The 8,138-nt window shown below is 49.2% G+C and overlaps 1 protein-coding gene across 1 annotated transcript in view; it reads left to right on the top strand.

Moving 5' to 3' along the window:
- The window catches only part of PPAPDC1A (phosphatidic acid phosphatase type 2 domain containing 1A), a 150,673-nt gene that overhangs the window by 5,182 nt on the left and 137,353 nt on the right, over positions 1 to 8,138 (top strand). The gene's annotated exons all lie outside the window — the stretch shown is intronic.

Below are 8,138 nucleotides of genomic sequence, written 5' to 3'. Positions count from 1 at the left end.
CCCCTTCCTGGCACTCTGCGCACGAAGGGACCCCCGCGCGCGAGACTGAGCCGGCTCCCGTCACCTCAACGCGCCAGGTCCCCTGGCCGGCGCCTTTCCCCGGCCCTGCACCACCTGCCGGGGATTCTGGATGCTCACGGGGACGCAAACGCGCACCCTCGTTGGCGCCCTGGGGAAGTTTCTCCCTGTGTGTGATCTTCGGAGCCCGACGTTTGCAGTCTCTGCTCCTGGCTGCATCCTTCCTGGATCCGCGCGGTGCCCAGGGCCGGGCTGGGTCTCCCTTCGCGCCCCTGGCTTTGGCGCCCGGGGGGTCCTGTTGAGCGTTTTCCCCGGAGGCATTTGCGGTGCTTCTCCGGCTGGAAAACTGTTGCTGAGGCGGCTAAGAAGTCGGAGGGCCGGCAGCCCGGGATGTGGGCTCCATACGTCGAGAGCTCTGTGCGGAGTCCATGCCCACTTAGGGCAGCAGCGAGATGCCCCGGGGGCCCTGAGCGGCGGGTGCTTGGCAAGAGGAGGGGGATCTGGCAATGGGTTTTTTCAGAGACGTCTGAGCCCCACTGTACCCCCGGGGGCCCGCCGCCGCCTCCAGCTTCCCCCGCGCCCAAGCAGCAGCGATCTGTCGCGTCTCTGCCCTTCAGATTCAAGCCCAGAACATCCGCTCAGACCCATTTCTAGCCTTCTGTCATCTCCTGTCACCTAGGCGCCGTGTCTACACTTGTCCCTCCATTAGGGGTTCAGGTTCTCTCTCCTCCTCTGCCCAGGGCTGTTTTCAGACACATTTTAAATATTTAAGTTGCATGAACTTTCTGGATTTGCATTTTTTTAAAAAGCCCATTAAGCCATTCCAAACAGGAGGCCTCTCTCTGGATTTCTGCCCCGAATCCGGAGTCCTTGGTGGCAGGTGGGAGGCCATGAGACGACTTCGGTTTTGTTCACCCAGGGTATACACGTGCAAAGAAATGCCCTTTCTGGCATGTTTTTCTTTACCAGGGACTAAATTCATCCAGCGTGTTTATTCACATTGCTAGAAAAAAATCCGTGAGCTTCCCCCAGATGCAGAAAACCCCCTCTCCTAGCTTCTGACTAAACACTAGTGTTATTCAGCGGGAAGAAGAACTCGGGTGGTTCCTGAGGCACTTTAGAAAAAAACAGAAAACACTTTTCCCTTCTCTTCATCTGTTTTTCTACCTTTGGAATATACATTCAAACTAGTACTTGCCTTGCGGCCAGATGGGGACAGCTTCCAATTGGCAATTAGGCTGAGCCCCATTAAAGTATTGTGTGATAGAAATGATAAAATAGTGTTCAGTGCACAGCAAAATTTACCATTTGTTGGGTGAATGTTCGTGTGAGTTATGTTGAAATAAAGTGAGGTAGGCTCTTTGGTTGCTAGTTTTGTTTGCCACTGGCAATCATCAAATTAAAAAAAAAGGATCCAATGATATGTAAATATTTGTATTATTTTCAAACACTCCTTCAAATATCTCCCCCCCACCAAACATTTATGCAAATTTTATAAATACGTAATGAATGGTCCATGCAGTGGATTTGGAAATTTGATAATTACCATTTTATGTGCTTCTTGCTTCCTCTAAAGATGTTATGTAAAAATCAGGCAGTTCATATTTTTTTCTCCAGCTTCCCCTTTGTATTAATTACTTAATGGGGGATCTTCTATCACCCAGAGGGGATCTGTTATCACCAAAAATCTTGGGTGCTGATGGCATTTTTGGATGATTCCCTGGTTTTGTATCAAATTAGAAATATTAACAGTGTGTCCAACTTGTGGCTCTTTTACCTGCAAAGACCAGCTTGGCTATCTGTGCTCGACTCCCTGGGTGGGAATCTTGGATGCTCAGATGCTGTTAGCATCAGGCAGATACGGACTTCCGGAAGGACTGGTGTGGAGCTCGAGATACAGATGACCCTTTGTTTTCTGAGATGAGCTTCTGGCAAGATGACAGAGGCTGGCTTTCGGGGTGAGGGGAGTTTTATTCTTCCTTTCGCTGGTGCTTCAGTGGCTTGAACCCACCTCTAGTCATGAAGGTGATGGTCTCAGTAGGAGGGCTTCATCCCCGTAGGTTTAGAAAGTCCCTCTGGACAGGCCGAATCCATTTCTCTGCTGTTGGGTCCAACTTAGATGACACTATTTGGTTCTTCTTGGTGTATCTCCCTTATTTCTGAGGATAAGGGAATAATCTTTTGCTGGGGGATACTTTATTTCTTTGCAGACTTGTGCCTCTAGGGAGCATCACCTGTAGATATTCCTGTTCTCTGATCAGATTTGCTCTGCATGAAACTAGAACCCCACTTCCTGGTGCCCAAAGTCTTGTCTGACTCTTTTGTGACCCCGTGGACTGTAGCCCGCCAGGCTTCTCTGTCCATGGAATTTCGCAGGCAAGAATACTGGAATGGGTTGCCATTTCCTTCTCCAGGGGGTTCTTCCCGACCCAGGGATCAAACCTGCATCTCCTGACATTGGGAGGCAGATTCTTTATGGCTGAGCCACCAGGGAAGCCCCCCTAGAGGTGTGAGGTTAGTGCTAATGCAATGCATTTGTGGATGCATGGGTAGTGGGCATAGACTAGGAACCAAGGTTTCCCTTGTTCTCTTAAGGAACCGGTTCTCTGTCTCTAGACCAGGTTTAGCATTGAGGTTTGATGACTCAGGATTCCAACAGGATGCTTTTCATGGACCACTCTCCAGAGAGCACCCGAGAAATGCTCGGTCCTGCCTGAGAAGCTCAATCACCGAGGAGAAAATTAGTAACAAGTAATGCCCATCAGGGCTGGTATGTAAAGTTTAACTTACCAAGAAATAAATTGGTTTGAGGAATCAGTGTTTAGGAAACATCAAAGTATGGTGTGCAGCTTTGAGGCTGAATTTAGTACTCTGAGACTTGTGGGCTTTGCTCTTCCTCAAGGGTCCCATGGGAGGGCTTCTCAGGTGATGCTGGTGGTAAGGAACCCACCTGCCAATGCATGAGATGTGGGTTCAATCCCTGGGTCACGAAGATTCCCTGGAGGAGGGCCTGGCAACCCACTCCAGTATTCTTGCCTAGATAACCGTACGGACAGAGGAGCCTGGTGGGCTACAGTCCATACGGTTACAAAGAGTCAGACACGACTGAAGTGACTTAGTATGGCATGGCAAGGGCTGTGGGCAAAGCAGAGAGGAGGAGTGCCCACAGGCTTCCTCCATTCTGCCATCACCCTAGATGCCAGCAGGGATACTGTGAGTGTTCCTGCTAAAGCCAGACTGGATGTTGCTGAGTGAGTGGAGTGTGGAGGCAAGGAGGCCAGTCAGTGGCCCTGTGACCCACGTGTGAACCACTACTGGTACACTACTGCCACGTTTCCGCCTGGGCCCCTCCAATACCTGCCATGTATTCAGCGCTTACCATGTGCCAGACACTAATAAAGACAATCGCATGTATATTTAACCGTTATATGCACCTGATGAGGCGGGTGTGTTGACATTTCTAATCATGGATGAAGGATCTGGAACACAGATTAAGGAACTGCCACAGAGCTGGTAAGGGCGCTGAGACCTAAATCTCGATGCTCCAGCTCTCAGTCACCTTGCTGTACAGCTTCAGGGAAAAAAAATAAAAACAGCCAGCAGTGGTCTGTTGAGGGCTCGCTGTCCACCAAAGGGACTCCATGTGATTTCTCCTTTAAGCCTCATTTTGCTTGAAGAGATCCTCTTAATTTTTCCGACTTTACAAATAGGGAGACCAATTTAGAAAGGCTAAGTAACTTGTCTGCAGGTACTCAGCCAGCAGGAGGTATAACATGCTTTCAGGCAGTTGTCTTCCTTTCCCAAAGCTGCTGAGATGAACTATGTCCAGTTCCAGGCTTCCAGACGGGAACCAAAGTGACCGCCTCTTAGAAGCCATCCCTCCGCTAAAGATCCTTTATCTGTAGAGAAGCACGGTCTGGACTGATGTCACTCTAGTTCCAAAACCAGACTCTGACATCTCAGTGGTGGAGGGGGCCAGCTGTGGTTCACCCTCCCTAAGAGGAGGGGTTGGGCTTGTTACAGATTGTAAGGGTCTTCCTTACGTCGCTGGAGCCCAGAGAGCATGACGTGGTGAGGAAGTTGCCGATAAAGACACTAAAGGACTAGCGCTGTTTTCTCTTGCCGCTGTTGGCCGTTCCCCCCTGGGGCATCAGTTAAATGGGAGAAACCTTTATTTATAGCCCTGCAGAAAGGACCCTGGACATATGCTGATGACCTGACCTGCTAACGGGTGGGTGGGGGATGGCACAGATGAGCTGCCTACTTCATTTGTGAGTCTGGGCTCCTCAACCTCTCTTTTTCTCCCCACATCCCTCCATCCTCTTCCTCTCCCTCCCTGTGGCTCCCGGAGGATCCTTGTCTGGGATGTCCCTCCAGAAGCTAGGGGTGTGCTCAGGATGCCAGGCAATGGTGTTTGCTTCACCTCAGATCAACTCAGCCTCTCTCCTTTGAGCACTTCCTATGCTGGAGGCCTGAGCAGGTGGCAGGGATGGTTGGGTAAGGAAGACCAGGGGCCTCCAAGGAGCATGCAGCCTGGCAGAGCAAGACACAACACACTGCTTTTTGTTATTCCCCGCCCCCTCCCCGTCACTTTGCAATCACTGGTTTTGAAAGTTTTGCCTCCAAACATTTCCCTTTTATTATCCATCCAGCCTGTAGAGGCATGTTTGGCATCTTGTAGGTGCCTGCAGTTATCGTGGTTATTTTTTTTCTCTTTCATTAGTAAACTTCAGTTTGTGTAATTCCAAACAGACACAGAGTAACTTGGCGCTTTAGCTGATCCAGGTGACTTGCTCGAGGGCCCTGGTTGTGAGGTTGATTTTTGGAATATTGGCAGTAGCTAATAGATCTTTCTTTATTACCCTGAGGAGTCTGATTTAAGACTCGAGGTTGGGGAGGGCTGTGGTGTTTGGAGCAGACTGCTCGGTCTTACTTAGAAGGAGGAATTAATTAGCCCTGGGAGGAATGACAAGGAAGAGACAGGTGCCAAGGAAGGTTGTTTAGAGCTGGCATCGCTTACCTGAGTCTTGAGCAGGGCATGGAAGGTGCAGAGACCCTGGGCCCGAGAACATTCCTGCAGACAGAGTCCTGGAGCCAAAGCCTGGAGGAACATTTTGGGTGGAATTGGCTCAGATGGTAAAGAATCGGCCTACAGGGATCAACCCAGGTTTGATCCCTGGGTTGGGAGGATTCCCTGGAGAAGGGAATGGCAACCTACTCCAGTATTCTTGCCTGGAGAATCCCATGGATGGAGAAGCCTGGTGGGCTGCAAAGAGTAGGACATGAATGAGTGACTAACACTAAGCTCGCCACGTGTGGCCTCAACACAAAGTGTGGGTTTCAAGGTTGGGGAGTTGAGTTGTAGGAGGGTCAGGAAATGAGCATGGCACGAGGACGTCTTAGGGCCCGCGTGAAGCCTGGATGTTCCCCTGTGTGGAACGTCCCTGGGGAGCCCTGGGAAACAAAAAAGCACCACGAACAGACACGTGCCCACTGTGGAGGGTGCAGTAGTTCCCTCAGCACCTAGGCCCCGGTCCTTCTGTCAGTGGCCACGTGCGCCTCTGTTGCTGGGCTCCTCTGTGCTTTTGGGAAGCCTGAGGTTTGTTCTGCCGTCTGTGCAGGAATCCACATCCCTGTCTTCTTTGCTTTCCCTGCTCTTTCAGCTGGGCCTTGCATGGTTGGCGCTCAGGAGAGCTCACCAGCTGGTGCTTGGTTTGCGAAGATCGTGTTTACAGACCCCTGAGTTCGGCATCCATTCAGAGCAAGGCTTCCTGAAGGGCAGCCTACTGACCACCTGCACCTGAATTACCTGGGCCCCCGTTCAGGCCTAACTGGATCAGCCTTTGGAGTGGAGCCCGACCCTGGAGTGGATCAACACTCCCATCAGCCCGTGGAGTGTTGCATTTTCATCAGGCAATCCTTCTTACGCATTTGGGAACTGCTGACGTGCAGTTACAGTGGCTTGAGACCCTCTTGTGGTCTAGGGTCGCCTCTGGTTATTTTCTCCTTTGGCTACATGGGAGACGACCATTCCCAAATCCCTGCGTTCAGGTGGGGCCGTGGGGAACATGGGCAGAGTGAGAGGGTCACCTTCAGGTTGAGGCAGCATCAGGCCCCTTTGGTGACCTGTCATTGTCCTTCTCTGTTGGCGGCAAGCATGGAGCTCTGTGTTGAGGTGGCAAAGCTGCCAGATGCCAGCTGCTGTTGGAGGTGGCCTTGTGGGACAGAAGGAAGCTTTTTTTCATTAACTGTGATTTGGGGACTGAGGTAGCTCAGCTGGTAAAGAATCCGCCTGCAATGTGGGAGACCTGGGTTCCATCCCTGGGTTGGGAAGATCCACTGGAGAAGGGAAAGGCTACCCACTCCGGTATTCTGGCCTGGAGAATTCCATGGACTGTATAATCCATGGGATTGAAAAGAGTCAGGCACTACTGAGTGACTTTCACTTTAGCTACTGTAGCAGAAATCTATTCTATCTACTACACCTGTAATAATTTTGCTCACTCTCTAGGAACAAAGGGTTTTTTGAGGCAAAGTGTAAATGACAAACCATGGGCTTTGGAGCTAGATGGACAGGGTTGGGATGGGATTTTGACTCTGCTACCAACTAGCAAATTGCCTAAAACCTCAGTTTTTTCTTGAGTGAAATGGGTTAGTTCCTACTTCACTGGGTTTTATTAAATAAGGTGCTATAAGTGCCTACAGTACATACACCGATAATTAGGTGTCTGCTCCCTACTCTTGTGAATCCCTATTGTCTGTATGTCCTGTCAAAACCCAGCAGTGTAGTATAGCGGTCACAGTTAGGCCCTGGGCGTTGAGTTCCTGGGGCTTGAATCCTGGTTTTGTCACTTAGCTGTGTGAACCTTTTAGCAAAGTGTTTATCCTAGTTCCGTCCATGTTTCTCCATCTATTCTCCATCAACAGCATCCTCGGATGTAAGACTTGTGAGTACTAAATGAGAGCCTCAGCAAATGGTGATATGATTTTTATTATCCTTTTATTTAGATGAATCCATAATGTACACGCTAAGGAAAATGCCATAGGTAGCTAATGATACTCTTATTGCAAATGATTTACTACAAGATTTCTGTAAAATGATTAACTCCTTTATATTTCAAACGATTGCTTTTAGCCCCCTAAAGTGAGGTACATAAATTGCCATGAGTTCATTCAGTGAGCTGTACCCCCATTATAAAGCATGGGGTGCTGTCTCTCTGATGGTGTCTCAGCCCTGTAGCTTCTCAGCAGTGACAAATCACCAGCCTTTTACAGCAGCGATTCTAGGACACTGAATCAGAAGTGTTATCAGCGTTCACTAATATGTAAGGAAAATGCTGTGTTCCCATCATTGACTTTTGAGTCTGTGCTTGTCACACAGAGTTCTGCTAGAAGCCTGCTGCCGACAGTTTTTCAATCAGATACCCCTTGTACCCACCAGTCTCTGCATGCCAGACCAAGTATACCCAGCGCTTCTCCCCCCACCCAGGAGGGCATCTGTTCTGTCTTCTGCTAAATGGAGCATCCTTCCATTTGAAATATTATTTGCCACTGTAGAATGAGTCGGCTGTACCCAGAATTCTGAGAATTGGTGATGTTTTCCCACAGGGAGATAAATGCTTACAACGCCACAAAAAGAGATCATTAGTTTTATAGCTTTGGGATAAAGTTATCTCAATTAGTTATAAAGATCATACCTTTTATGACCCACACAAGGCTCGTAAAAGCTCCATATCTCTATTTTTCTGTGATAGTGTTTTTAAATATGAAAATTGTCTCAGTAATATTGTTTCTTTAAAAAATATAATCTTGGTGTTCTGCGGATGAATTAGAAACCCTGGTTCACCGTGAGGAAGTAAATTAGTACAGGACCTGGCAGTGCCTGGGATGGTTGAGCAGGAAGCCAGGAGGGGCTGGGGCTGTGGAGCCCAAGGACTGCTTCATAACAATCTTTTAATACATGACTGTGAAAAATTGTCCCGTCGAGGTGAGGGACGAGTTGTTATCCTGTGTCCACTGAAGACAAAGCAGTGAGAAACGGGGTCAGAACCTGCAGGAGCATCTAGGTTGGTTTGCAGAAAGCAAACAGTCTGCCGATCAGCACTAGATATATCTTTCTC

The sequence above is a fragment of the Bison bison genome, unplaced genomic scaffold, assembly GCF_000754665.1.
Source record: "Bison bison bison isolate TAMUID 2011002044 unplaced genomic scaffold, Bison_UMD1.0 scf7180017864456, whole genome shotgun sequence".
Taxonomy (NCBI): Eukaryota; Metazoa; Chordata; class Mammalia; order Artiodactyla; family Bovidae; genus Bison; species Bison bison.
The sequence above is the reverse complement of the archived record's forward strand: the minus strand, read 5'-3'. Positions and strand labels throughout refer to the sequence as shown.